Source organism: Pipistrellus hanaki (assembly GCF_964339955.1).
Source record: "Pipistrellus hanaki genome assembly, chromosome: 4".
Lineage (NCBI taxonomy): Eukaryota > Metazoa > Chordata > Mammalia > Chiroptera > Vespertilionidae > Pipistrellus > Pipistrellus hanaki.
The window spans coordinates 100858036-100871455 of NC_140506.1; the positions used below are offsets into that span (position 1 = coordinate 100858036).

A 13420-nucleotide genomic window follows, 5' to 3' on the forward strand; every position below is an offset into this window, starting at 1 on the left:
CGATAAAAGGTGATTAAATCTTTTTGGGAACTAGTTAAATCTTAAGTACACTTAAAGCAGACATCTTACTAGCTATAAGTGTGATTCCAATGGTTACTGGACAACAGCTAACTATAGCAGGGTAAGTGGGCAGATACTAGAAACAATTCTCTAAAGCTCCTAGGATGAAACCTATTATCAGCAACATTTCAATGTATAGGAATTTGTCTTCTGATCGTAATCCACTAAGTCATATTTAGAGCAGGAGAGGGGGGGGTGGGGGGGGGGAGAGTGTGAGAGAAAGAACGATCTATCAGTTCCTCCTATTAGGGCTGGACCTGGGATCAAGCCAGCAACCTTTCGGTGTGCAGGATGATGCTCTGACAGACTGGGCCACCTGGCCAGGGTGAACAAAGACCCCCTTCCCTCTTTTTAAAAAAAGAACTTCTAGTATAATAGTTGAAAGTAGACTCAACAGTGTCCCAGGTAAACAACTGTGAAGACACCACAAATTGAGAGACTAGTGAGATTTGGCTCTCCCATTTTCTTACTTGACCCAAACAACTGCATTTTTCTTTACTCCTGTTTAATCTCCAATGGTAGCAGTTTTTGGTCCCTAATTGAATAGAGCTATATTAGAAGTCAACAGCTGCCTTTTTGCTCAATATACACAATAGCAAGTGTCAAAATGCCAAATGTGACCTTTTATTTATAGTAAAGCTAGTATAGAGACACACAAAAAAGTGCATTTTCTTAATTGAAACAAAAAAAAAACAACAGAGCAACCACTATGCTATACACTTCAAGCTAATACAAAATAACAGAAAATGTAAATTATAATTAAAATTAAACTTTTTTTAAATAAAAGGAAAGAAATAGAGCAGTGAAATCAAAGAAATATCAGTTTCTTGACTAAATTGGAGTCAAATACAGAAACTTATCTAAGTAAACTAAACAAGTTGGTTGGTTTATACTCACAAATACATTTAAATTTTGACAGGAACCCCAAATCCATGGTTCTTTATTTTGTCAACTCCAAAGCAATAAATCTCAAAGGAACATCACATTCCACCTGCTCACATGGTAAGGCACACTTATTTGGTGAGGATTCTCTTCTCTGTTCTTTACAGCTAATGAGACACAGTCAAGTTTACAGAGATATATTACTGAAGAGTGATTTTTATCCAGATATTTATTTTTAGGGACATTGATATTTAAAGACCTTTAGGTTCCCTTATGGCTCTTACGAAACCTCTTTAGTATTTCAACAATACCTTTTCTTAATATTACTTTTTCATCAGTCTGTGAATGAAATAATGTAGCCACTACACTTGTTAGTAACTGTATCAGCTTTCCTTAAATATTAACTTTTCTAGCAGTTAACAGTTGCTAGTTGGGTTGAGAATTCTAGAAAGTGTTGGGGGGGGGGGGGATGTGTACTGCCAGAACTTGAAAATGAATCATTCTGACAACGAAAAAGATATATCATGTTTACCAAAATCATCACAGACATGTAAAGCTATAAATATGAAATTTATACCTATATATTATCACTGCAGTCACAGCATAAACTAGCCTTCTGAGTTATTTAGAGGATATAAAACACTATCTAAATAATTATCCATTCAAGTCACATTATTTACACTTTTACTTATAATTCAACATTAATAATTTCATAAACAGGAGAAACCAAGATGGCAGCAAAGGTAAACGACTACACTGCCGCCTCGAACAACAATTTCAAAACTACAACTAAAAGGCAAAAAAAGTCTATCACCCAGAACCACGGGAAAGCTGGCTGAGTGGAAGTTCTACAACTAGAAGGAAGGAGAAAGGAGCACAAACACTGAAAAGCTGAGGTGCGGAGGCACGCGAATCGGGCTGGTGCCGGCAACTGGGCACGTGGCTTTTTTCAACCCGAAGGGAGACAAGCTCTCAATCACTCTGAAATCCCATTTCTGGGGACACGTGGGGAACCCAGACGCCTCTGGGGAGAAGCTGGTCTGTCAGCCATCGGTTAGGACAGTGAGGGTGACTATTTTGCAGAGGTGCGCGCCGCAATAATTGTTTACTGGGCTGGAATGCAGGAAGCAGGGACTTGGAAACGTGGAAAGGCAGAGGTGGCTGACAGTAGCCATTGCTGTTTGCCATGCCCTAGCCTCGTGATGCCCTGAGAACCTGCCCCACACATTCTACAAACACGCCCAGGCTCCACATAGCAACTTTTGCATATAAATGACCTGCCCTGTGGCAGCTTAACAAAATAAAATGCAGCTCCAGTCAGACTGCTCCAAAACTTCCAAATCCCAAACAAGGAGGAAACTGTAGTTCTTGCTGTAGCTCCTGCTGAGTGTCCTCAGACAGTAGCTGACCTGTACCCCATTGGAGATCCAGAAACTAGTGTATCTAGTGTTCTGTGTGAGATGACACCAGATTTCAACTACTTTCATAAGGGAAACATTCCAGAGGCAGACTCAGTGAGCACCAAAGCCCCACTGGAACAAGGCCTGCCCCATAGGAGTGTCTCCAGCACAGCAATTCTTCCATTATACCGTGTTTCCCTGGAAATAAAACATCCTCCGAAAATAAGACCTACTTACAGGTTTCCTTCTGAGTGAAATATAAGGCATCCCCCCAAAAATAAGACCCCCCCCTAGGCTTTGTCTCAGAATAAAAATTAATTTACCATAAACTGGTCGCTAGGGCCACCCCCACTGGCATCTAGCAACCAGTGACGTTACGCGAAGTCCTGACGTCACTGCTGTGTGGAGGCGGAGCGGAGGTTGGATTGAGCGGTGAGCGCGGGGTAGGAGAGAGGAGGAGACTTTCGCAGATGTGTGTAGAACAGGAGGATTAAAGCAGACGGAACTCGGCAAAGGTGGTGAGTGCTGGTCTGCCTCTGGTGACACTACTGATGCTCGCGCCGCCCTCATGATGACTGAAGGTTCTCAGTCAGTGGCAGGCCCTGCTCCAGCCCAGATCCAGGCCCCAGCAAGCCCAGTGACAGTCCCCAGGCAGGCCCCAGGGGGTAAATGTCTGATAAAGGGGTAGGGGGAATGTCTGGTGAAGGTGTTCAGTGGCACAGGGGTGAGGGGAGGGGGATCACTTAAAAGGACATAGGAGGATCAAAGGGGGCAATCAAAATGACACAGGAGGATCAAAAGGGGTTACTAAAATGGAAATCCCCCCTCTGATTCTCCTGTGCCATTTTGATTCCCCCCTCTGATCCCCCCTGTGTCATTTTAAGTGATCCCCCTCCCCCCACCTTGATACCTCAATTCCTTTTTTTTTACCCCTAGAAATGAGCCCAAAAAGAAAAAGCTACTCCGTGGAGTACAAGAAAGGAATCGTGGAAGACTCTTGGGGCCAAAATCTTACTGCTTTCTGCAAAGAGAAGATGTTGAGTATCCGATTGGTCCGAAAATGGCGAGCAGAGTATGGTAACCTCATTGAACAAGTGGACAAGGGAAATGCTAAAAAGCCAAGTGTGGATCAGGTCGGCAACCATTTTTTTCCGAGCTGGAAGACCTGATCTGTGAATTGGCTGTTGACAGGAGAGCAAAGGCTTTGGTTGTGAATAGGGCTCAGATTCAAGAATTTGCCCTTGCAATGGCACCACAGTTTGACATAGCCCCCGAAGACTTCAAAGAATCACAACACTGGCTGGATAATTTCCTTCAGCAAAGTGAACTGTCTTTAAGAAGATCTACAACATTGTTTAGATGGGAAGATACTCAAGTTATTAAGCGAGCACTTGCATTCAAGTCCTTTATTGATGATGCTGACTTCTCTAAATACAATCTTTCCAACATGATTGCTATGGATGAAACTGCAGTGTTTATGGGCCAATCATCTCAAACAACAATTGAACAGCAGGGTGCCAAAGTGCACTTGTTTCCTGTATTTTGGCAATTTGTCTGGATGGCACTAAAATCCCACCTTTAATCATTCCTAAGGGCAAGAAGGAAAAGATTGAACATGTTTTGGGCATTTTTACTCTTGAAACTGAAAATGCCTGAGCCAAGCAAGCAGTTATAAGGAAGTGGGTCGATTTAATGCTGCCGCTTGTTATGCGAGGGAGCCAAAGAGGCCTGCTAGTCTGGGATGCAGCCAGCACTCACCGTGCTAAAGACATGAAGACATTTCTTCATGAAAGAAAAATAGATCAGATAATGATTCCCGCAGGAATGACGACCTATCTCCAGACTCTTGATATTGCAATAAACAAGCCATTCAAAGACAATGTGTGCATGGAAATTAATAACTACACTGAAAATAGAATGGAGAGAAATCAGCGTGGAAACTTTGTGAAACCTAAACTGCAAGAAGTTGTGACTTGGGTGAAGAATTCATGGGAGAAAATCACTGACAGTTGCATTGTAAATGCACTGCGAGCAGGCTACCTTGACAAGAAGCACTCATTTAAAGACAGTGCTATTGCTAAACATGAGAGATTTGGTCCACTGATTCTGAAAGAAATGGAGTCACAAGAAATTCACCAGGAAATTCAGGAATTGGATTGTTATGATGATGTTCCAGAAGATGATGACATGATTGTCACTGAATAAATGAGTAAATTCTTGATACTGTAGTATTCACAGTTTGTCTGGTTTGTGTTGACAACTACCGTACTACCATACCGTATACAGGTAATAAATTTCCTTTATTTTCATTTAACAATAAATGTGTACCGTATTCTTCTTCATGGAAAAATAAGACATCCACTGAAAATAAGACCTAGCGCATGTTTGGGAGCAAAAATTAATACAAGACACTGTCTTATTTTCGGGGAAACGGGGTATCTATCTATCAAAGGCTAATATCTATCTATCTATAAAAGGCTAATATGCTAAGTGTCCCTCCTATCGTCTGACTAGTTGCTATGATGCACACTGACCACCAGGGGGCAGAAGCTTAACACAGGAGCTGCTGAGCTGCAGTGACTTGGCAGCAGCAGTTCTCAGGTGATGCACCCCAAAACCAGAGAGAAGGGAGCCCAATTCCTCACTGGACCACGCAATTCCACCTTCGGCCGTGGGTTATGTTGTTGCTGCGTCACTGTCGGGCCCAAATCTAGTTACTGCTCACTCCCATTTGTGTTCCACACTCTGTATGGCAGCAACTTTGCAGAGTGCCCTCTCCCACTCTGGGACCCCTCAGAGGATGCTGGAAAGCCAGTTACAGCCCAATCCCTGCAGGCTGGGCCGGGGGACCCCACCTGCAGGAGGGACGCCCTCATTCTGTAGACACTGGGGAGGGACCGCAGGAGCTCTGCTCCAGGGTGTGTTGGTGTGTCCGACCCCTCTCTCCCAGTCCTGTCCCACTGGCCACCTTCTAATTAGTTTCCTTTCAATGTGCATGAATCTGTGCACCGTCACTAGTTAGTTAATGATTTTCTAGCACTTAATAAATAGGTTAGCTTGGGTAGCTTGTAATTTTCATGTTTTTAACCAAGGACCCTCAATATGTAGGCCAGGATCTACTTGTAGATCTTGAACTTTAAAAAAAAACCCTTACTAGAGGATATGTTTTTATTGATTTTAGAGAGGAAGCGGGAGGGAGAGGCAGAGGGGAAAAAAGAGTGAAAGAGGAGGAGAAAGGGAGAGAAACATTGATGTGAGAAAGAAACATTGATCAGTTGCCTCCCTTACACTCTCCTGCTAGGGATCGAACCTGCAACCTTTTGGTTCACAGGACTAGTCCAATCAACTAAGCCACTCGGCAAAGGATAGATCCTGAACTCTTATGTGATAGATGTCAAGCATCACAGTGCCTATTGAGGCTCACCTGGATATCCTGTGGAGAGGGTAGTAGGTAACAAAGTGAGACGTGACCTCCTCTCCAAGTATCTCACATCCCCAAGCATCCGCCAATCTTTACACTTGAAAAAGAAAACACTTCCTCACAAAATGCCCACCATCTCCTGGTTTCAAACAGTAACTCCTTCTTCCATTTCCAATGGAGGTGTGGGGTGGGAAAGCAGTGACCTGTGTTCCTTCATACAATGGTTCCCGGGTCAGGAGGAATGACTTCATGTAACTGGCAGTTTAGGATTAAAAAACAACAAACAAACCAAAACCTAGGCCAGTGTGGTCCAACTATTTGCCCTTGACTCATCTCAACTCTTTCATACAGGAAATCTCATAAGGCAGGTCCCCAGTCCTGTCTGGGATTGGATCATTTTTGAGGTCCAGTAAGAGGATATTGCTTGTCCACAGATAATAACGCTTTGGCTCCTAATTATTTTATCTCGCCACCTCCCCCCCTTCAATTAGTTCAGAATATAAGCAGGGAAAGGGGTATCAGTCATTGAGACCTTTAAATACTCCAACATTCGGTCTAAGCAATTTTAAAAAGAACAAGAGTGAAATAATTTCAGGAATAAACAGACTATGATAGATGACAATGTGGGTAGAATAACCAATTCTAGATATAAAATGTTTGATTAGCTACAAGGGAGACATTCCTTCAGTACCGGAGGCTTTGGGGAAGCATTTGGGAATCTACACAAAGAACACTAAGCGAACCGGTATGATAACGTAACCCTCTGAATCCTCAAAGCAAAGGGATGATGCCTCCAAACAAAGGCATCTCTAGATCATCTACATTATCAGAAGAAGTGTTGCTTAACTGTCGATCTTGTTAAAATTAATTCAATAAATTTAAAATTTTTCTTTTTCACCAAAAATGTTTCTCTCTTTAGAGGTGAGAAACCAGTGACAGTGAGGTTAATGGACTTATACAAAGCAAAGGACATCACATTAAGACTGAAACACAAATCTCCTTGTTTCCCAGTTCTATAATCTGGCAAATATTTAACCAAATTAATTAAGGTCCCGGGTTCGATTCCAGTCAAAGGCATGTACCTTGATTGCGGGCACATCCCCCGTGGGAGATGTGCAGGAGGCAGCTAATCGACGTTCCTCTCATCGATGTTTCTAGCTCTCTATTTCTCTCCCTTCCTCTTTGTAAAAAAAAAAAAAAATCAACAAAAAAAATATATATATATTTTTAAAAAGGCATGTATAAATAAGATAAAGACAATAGTTCAATGAAGAGGTGTTGCTTTCTTGAGATTTTTTTTTTTTTTTTAAATCCTCACTGGAGAGAGAGAGAAACATCAATGTGAGAAACATCAATCAGTACCTCCCCTATGTGCCACGACCAAGGATTGAACCTGTGACCTTTTGGTGTACAGGATAATGCTCCCGCCAAATGAGCCTCTAGCCAGGACAAAAAGAGTTATTTTGAAGTGAGTTTTTGCAACACTGAAACTTAAACCTCATATGCAAAGCATTGATGTGTGGATAAAATGTGGAAATGGCTAGTTTACAACTGCTTAAGTTAATAAGCCTAGAAAAAAATCAGCAATATATTGTAAAATTGCTTCAAAAACAATAAAGCACTATATAAAGTGAAAATGCTAATGATGTTGAATTCCAGCCATCAGAAGAAATCTGACCTCAGGACAGCAGAATTAGTAATTGTCATTATATTTACCTGCTAGTTTAGGTATTCTATTACATTAGTAGAAACTATTATGAGTCCTTACTGAAGTGCACTCACCAGGTACTTTCTTTCCCCAGACATGTGCATAATATCTATTTCTATTTCATTATATCTTCAAAAATTTTTGCATTATCTATAAGCTATTAGAACAAGCTCAGGAAATGTTACAACATACAGATGAAAATAAAAGGAATGTAATTTCTAATAAACAAATAAAAACTCTGTCAGAAGCAGCATGGTCCATCATTTATGGCAATATAGTGTATGAGCTGGGATTTTAGAAAGTTATTCTCTAAGTTTTGTTTTTTTTAATTTTATTTTTTAATATTTCATTCCCTTTTGTGATAGTTCAAGTAGAATCTGAGGAGTAGAAACTAGATAAGAAGACGAGAGACAGAGAGGAGGAACCGCATGAGAATGAAGTACAAAGCCAAAAGAGAAGACAATTTATGAGACTTGTGCTAAATCTGGCCATGTTATTTTTTAAAATATTTTTGTTTTATTGATTTTTTACAGAGAGGAAGGAAGAGGGATAGAGAGCTAGAAACATCAATGAGAGAGAGAAACATCAATCAGCTGCGTCCTGCACACTCCCCACTGGGGATATGCCCAGAACCAAGGAACATGCCCCTGACCGGAAATGAACCTGGGACCCTTGAGTCCGCAGGCTGATGCTCTATCCATTGGGCCAAACCAGTTAGGGCTGGCCATGTTGTTTTTTGTTTCCTTAATTCCAAGAACAAGTAACAACTTCTGAGTTTTAATTTCAAAACTGGGATCCTGAAACCTGTTATTACAAGCTGTAACAGCAACACAACAATACCTAAGTTTTTAAGAAAAAGAATAGTTTATTAATTTTTAGAGAGGAGGAAGGGAGAAAGAGAAATATTGATGTGAGAGGGGGACATCGATAGGCTGTCTCCTGCATGCCGCTACCAAGGATCGAGCCCACAACCTGGGCATGCACCCTGACTTGGAATCATACCTGCAATCTTTGCTGCACGGAGGATGTCCAACTGAGTCACACCAGCACCGAGTCACACCGGCGAGGGCAGCACCACCTAACTTTCACTGAGCACTTCTATTTGTCAGGTACTGTTTTAAATGCATTACCTCAATTAATAACCACAACAATCCAATGACAGGGGTAGGATTATTATTCCTATTTTATAGAGGAAGAACTGTAAAGAGAGAGACTAAGTATCTTGCCTAAAGTCACAGAACTAGGAGGTGATAAAGTTCAGATTTGAATCCTAAAGCTTTGCCTTAGTTAAGTTCATTGCAGTGGTTTTCCAACTACATTCTGCAGAATCTTTTGGCTCCAGAATGCTACTTTCAAAGTACTTTGTCCATTCAAAAAATCACAGGAAATCCTGGCCAGTGTGGCTCAGTGGTTGAGCACTGATATATGTACCAGGAGGTCACATGCCAGAGTTGTGAGCTCCATCCCCAGTGGTAGTGTGTAGGAGGCAGCTGATCAGTGATTCTCTCATCATTGGTGTTTCTATCTCTCCCTCCCCCTTCCTCTCTGAAATCAATAAAAAATACATATATTGCCGAAACCGGTTTGGCTCAGTGGATAGAGCGTCAGCCTGCGGACTCAAGGGTCCCAGGTTCGATTCCAATCAAGGGCATATACCTTGGTTGCGGGCACATCCCCAGTTGGGGGTATGCAGAAGGCAGCTGATCGATGATTCTCTCTCATCGATGTTTCTAACTCTCTGTCCCTCTCTCTTCCTCTCTGTAAAAAATCAATAAAATATATATATATAAAAAATACATATATTGTTAAAAGACACAAAAACTTTAATACTGCATGCAGTGCACCAAAGGGAACCAACATAGCTTTTTGCTGCAAGATTGTCACTTTTGTGCAGATCTTAGAATAAACTTGGTCCTGTCACTTCCCAGGTCTTATTTGGACTTCCTGTAAATACTTCATTGATTTGGAAGGTGTAACTCTGAACTGATTTTTTTTTTTTTTAACTCAAGGCCAGCTCTGCCTGCTCAGGTCAAAGGAGCACACAAACTCAACCACCAGGTAAAGTTCAGGCACATCTCATCACAGTGCAAGAACAAGGGAGTGAACAAAGGCACATATCTCATTTACTTTAAGTTCTGGGAGCTTACTGTCTGACATAGTTAAGAAATATGAGTTGGTCATAATTTTGAAAATTTTCCTAGTGTCCCTATCTATTATTCATTCCTCTTTCTAGCTACAGAACATGGTATTCTGCGATGACAAGCAAAACTGTTAGAAAAAAAAAATCACCCTTTACCCTACTTCGGCAGCACATTCTCACTGTCACACTCCGGGCCATGTGTCCACAATCCCCTGCCCTTTCGCTTCGCCGTACTGACCGCTCTTAGTCAGGTCTTTGATTCCCTTGGGTCCACTCTTCCATATACTGTTTGCTATTCATTGACCAACCCATTGCTCTTTCCTTTAGTCACTTTTACTCTACCCAGCGACAGTCCATGAGCCACCATAATAATACCAGGGACCCAGTGCACAAATTCGTGCACCTTGAAAGGAACTGTGGGCTGCAAGGCTGCAGTGGACACAGGGGCGGGTCTTGGTCCATCTTCTGCGTCCCCACCCGGCTCCTCCCACTGAGGCCCCTGGTCCCATCTGCCAGCAGCCCTGCTGCTTCCATGCACTGACGGTGCCGACCCCACTTGCACCTGCTGATGGTGCGGAGCGTTTGGGACCAGTGCTGTCAGCAGGTGGGAGCAGCAGCTGCTGCCCACATGCCCCTCAGGAGGAGGGGGAGGTGAAGTAGCCCTCAGGGGCAATTGGGGCTGGCCGGCAGCCACCACTCATACCCGCTGACGGCACCAAGAGATCAAGGCTGGTGCTGGCAGCACGTGTGCCCAGTGGGACCCCGGTGACGCATGGGAACAAAGAATTTCCAGTAACCACCAGAGGCTCGCCCCGATGACAGCGACCGGCTCCCCACCTTGATCTGGCACCCCCACTCACCTGCTCCACCATCCTGCCGCAGCCAATGTCCGCCATGTTTCGCGCTCTGCCGCCTACTGCTGACACTCCCCCCCCCCCCCCGCCCCATGTTCCCCATGCGCCTCCTAGCAATTGGTTCTTTGGTTGTTCCACCATTCAGTATATTTGCATTTTAGGGTTTTATATATACACTGGACACACGGTGCATGAAATTCTTGCACAGGGGTGTGTGTCCCTCAGCCCAGCCTGCACCCTCTCCAATCTGGGATCCCTCTCACAATCCAGCATTGCTGGCTCCCAATTGCTGGTCTGCCTGCCTTCCTGATAGCCACTAACTGCTTCTGCCTGCCAGCCTGATCACCCCCTAATCACTCCCCTGCCAGACTGTTTGCCCCTAACTGTCCTCCCCCCTGCAGGCCTGGTCACCCCTAACAACCCTCCCCTGTAGGCCTGTTACCCCCCTCCCCCCCCCCAACTGTTCTCCCCTGCAGGCCTGGGTCCCCCCAACTGCCCTCCCTTGCAGCCAGGTCCTCCCCCTCCCCCAACTGCCCTTTCCTGCAGGCCTGGTTGCCCCCAATTACCCTCCTCTGCCAGCTCGGTCACACCTAACTGCCCTCCTCTGCAAGCCTGATTGCCCCCAACTGCACTCCCTTGCAGACCTGATCCCTCCCTACTGCCCTCCCCTGCTGGTCTGATTGCCTACAACTGCCCTCCCTTGCAGGCCTGGGTCCCCTGAAACTGCGCTCCCCTGCTGGCCATCTGTGTCCACATGGTGGCAGCAATCTTTTTCTTTTTTTCTTTTTTTTTAATATATTTTATTGATTTTTTTACAGAAAGGAAAGGAAAGGGATAGTTAGTAGAAACACTGATGAGAGAGAAACATCGATCAGCTGTCTCCTGCACACCCCCTACTGGGGATGTGCCCACAACCAAGGTACATGCCCTTGACCGGAATTAAACCTGGGACCTTTTAGTCCGCAGGTCAATGCTCTATCCACTGAGCCAAACTGGTTTCACCGGGGGTAGCAATCTTTGACCACATGGGGGCAGCTATCATGTGTGTTGGATTGATGGTCAATTTGCATATTACTCTTTCTGCACTGGATGGGAGGTTCCCTCAGCCAGGCTGCACCCTCTTGCAATTTGGGCCTGCTGGCTCCTAACTGCTCACCTTACTGCCTGCCTGATTGCCCCTAATCTCTCTGCCTGACTGCCGAATCACCCCTAACTGCCTCTGCCTGCTTGCCTGATCGCCCCCAACTGTTCTCTCCTGCTGGCCTGATCCCCCTAACTGCTCTCCCCTGCTAGCCTGATTTCCCCTACCTACCTCTGCCTCAGCCCTGCCACCATGGCTTTGTCCAGAAGATCTCCTGGTCAAATTATTACTCTTTTATTAGTATAGACAGATTTTGACCAATACCCTAAATACCTTTGCTCCACTGTCATTCTGTCCCAGGTAGCTGGCAAACACCAAACCTGAACGAGCCCTCTACTGGCTTTCACCACAACCTGATACCAAGTAGCTGAGCACTCTGGAGAAGGCAAACAGGCAGATGTGTTATCACACTGGTTGACCACCAACTTCTCTGAGGCTCCCACATTGCTAGGCAATCCTACAATGTCACTGGATGGTGGGCTCTCTCTGCAACTCTCCACTTATTCCAAACATTTCAGCTTACTTCAAACCTTGGACTTCTGTTCCTCCCATCTCCATAGCAACTCATAGCAGAAGGCTTAGCCTACTAGCTGTACTCATCCTATCCTTGCTTTCTCTTGAATATAACAGAAGAGCTATATACCCTTTCCCAGTGCTTTGAATACTGCCCTTTTCCATCTTCTCAGGAATGGTATGCTGTTACTTATCTTTCTTCTCCTGTACAGATAATAGTTCCCTCTCAACTACATAGCTTTCTCGTGGATTATTTAGTCTACTAGTGGCCTGGTGCATAAAATTTGTGCAAGAGGGAGGGAGGTGTGTGTCTCTCAGCCCGGCCTGCACCCTCTCCAATGTGGGACTCCTTGAGGGATGTCCAACTGCTGGTTTAGGCCCAATTCCTGGATCAGGCCTAAACTGGCAGTCGGACATCCCTCTGACAATCTGGGACCTCTGGCTCCCAACCGCTCACCTGCCTGCCTGCCTGCATGTCCCTAATCACTCTGCATGCCTGCCTGTTCAACCCCAACTGTCCTGTGTCTCCCCCCTCTCCCTCTGGCCTGCTCACCCCCAACTGCCCTCCCCTGCCAGCTTGATCGCTCCTAACCGCCTCTGCCTCGGCCCCACCACCATGGCTTTGTCCGGAAGGACATCCTGAAGGTCTCCTGGTCTAATTAGCATATTACTCTTTTATTAGTATAAATTGAAATTCCACCTAAAACTTCTTTGCAAGGAGGATCTTTTTTGCTAAAACAGTGAAACTTCTTTACCCTTAAAAACATAAAGCCCCCAAAAAATCTCATAAAAGGAGTCCTGCATATACAATTAGGGCATAAACAGAAACAGGTGATAAACTGACGTCACACATATAACTGTGCAAACTAGTTATGCTGATGTTGCCAACATTTTCAGAGGGGGAAAAAAAAACTCATAGAAAATTTACAAATTTTTACAAATTGACATGTAACAGTGGGTATGTTTAAGGTGTACAATGTATTGATTTCATATTTACCTACTGCAACAGGATCGCCACCTGGCATTAGCTAACATTTCTATCACCTCACATAACATATAGTACACTTTACAACTGAGAGCTGTGCCAAAACTGTATGGGCAGGAAGGGGAGCAGAGTGTTATTTGGACAGCCAGTAAGCCTGACAGCATGATTTTATGTGACTGGGTCTAGAAGAGGGAGGAAAGGGTGGGAGGAGTAAGCAACAAATGTCCCAGCTACAGCCTTTCTTAAGAACTAAAAATATTGCAGGATAAATACAGAACCGTAAGTAATACTTAAGCAGTAGGTTGACAGCTTAGTG

The 13420-nt window shown here is 44.2% G+C and overlaps 1 protein-coding gene across 2 annotated transcripts in view; it reads right to left on the minus strand.

Moving 5' to 3' along the window:
- Positions 1–13420, minus strand: part of MOSMO (modulator of smoothened) — a 57703-nt gene that overhangs the window by 43151 nt on the left and 1132 nt on the right. The gene's annotated exons all lie outside the window — the stretch shown is intronic.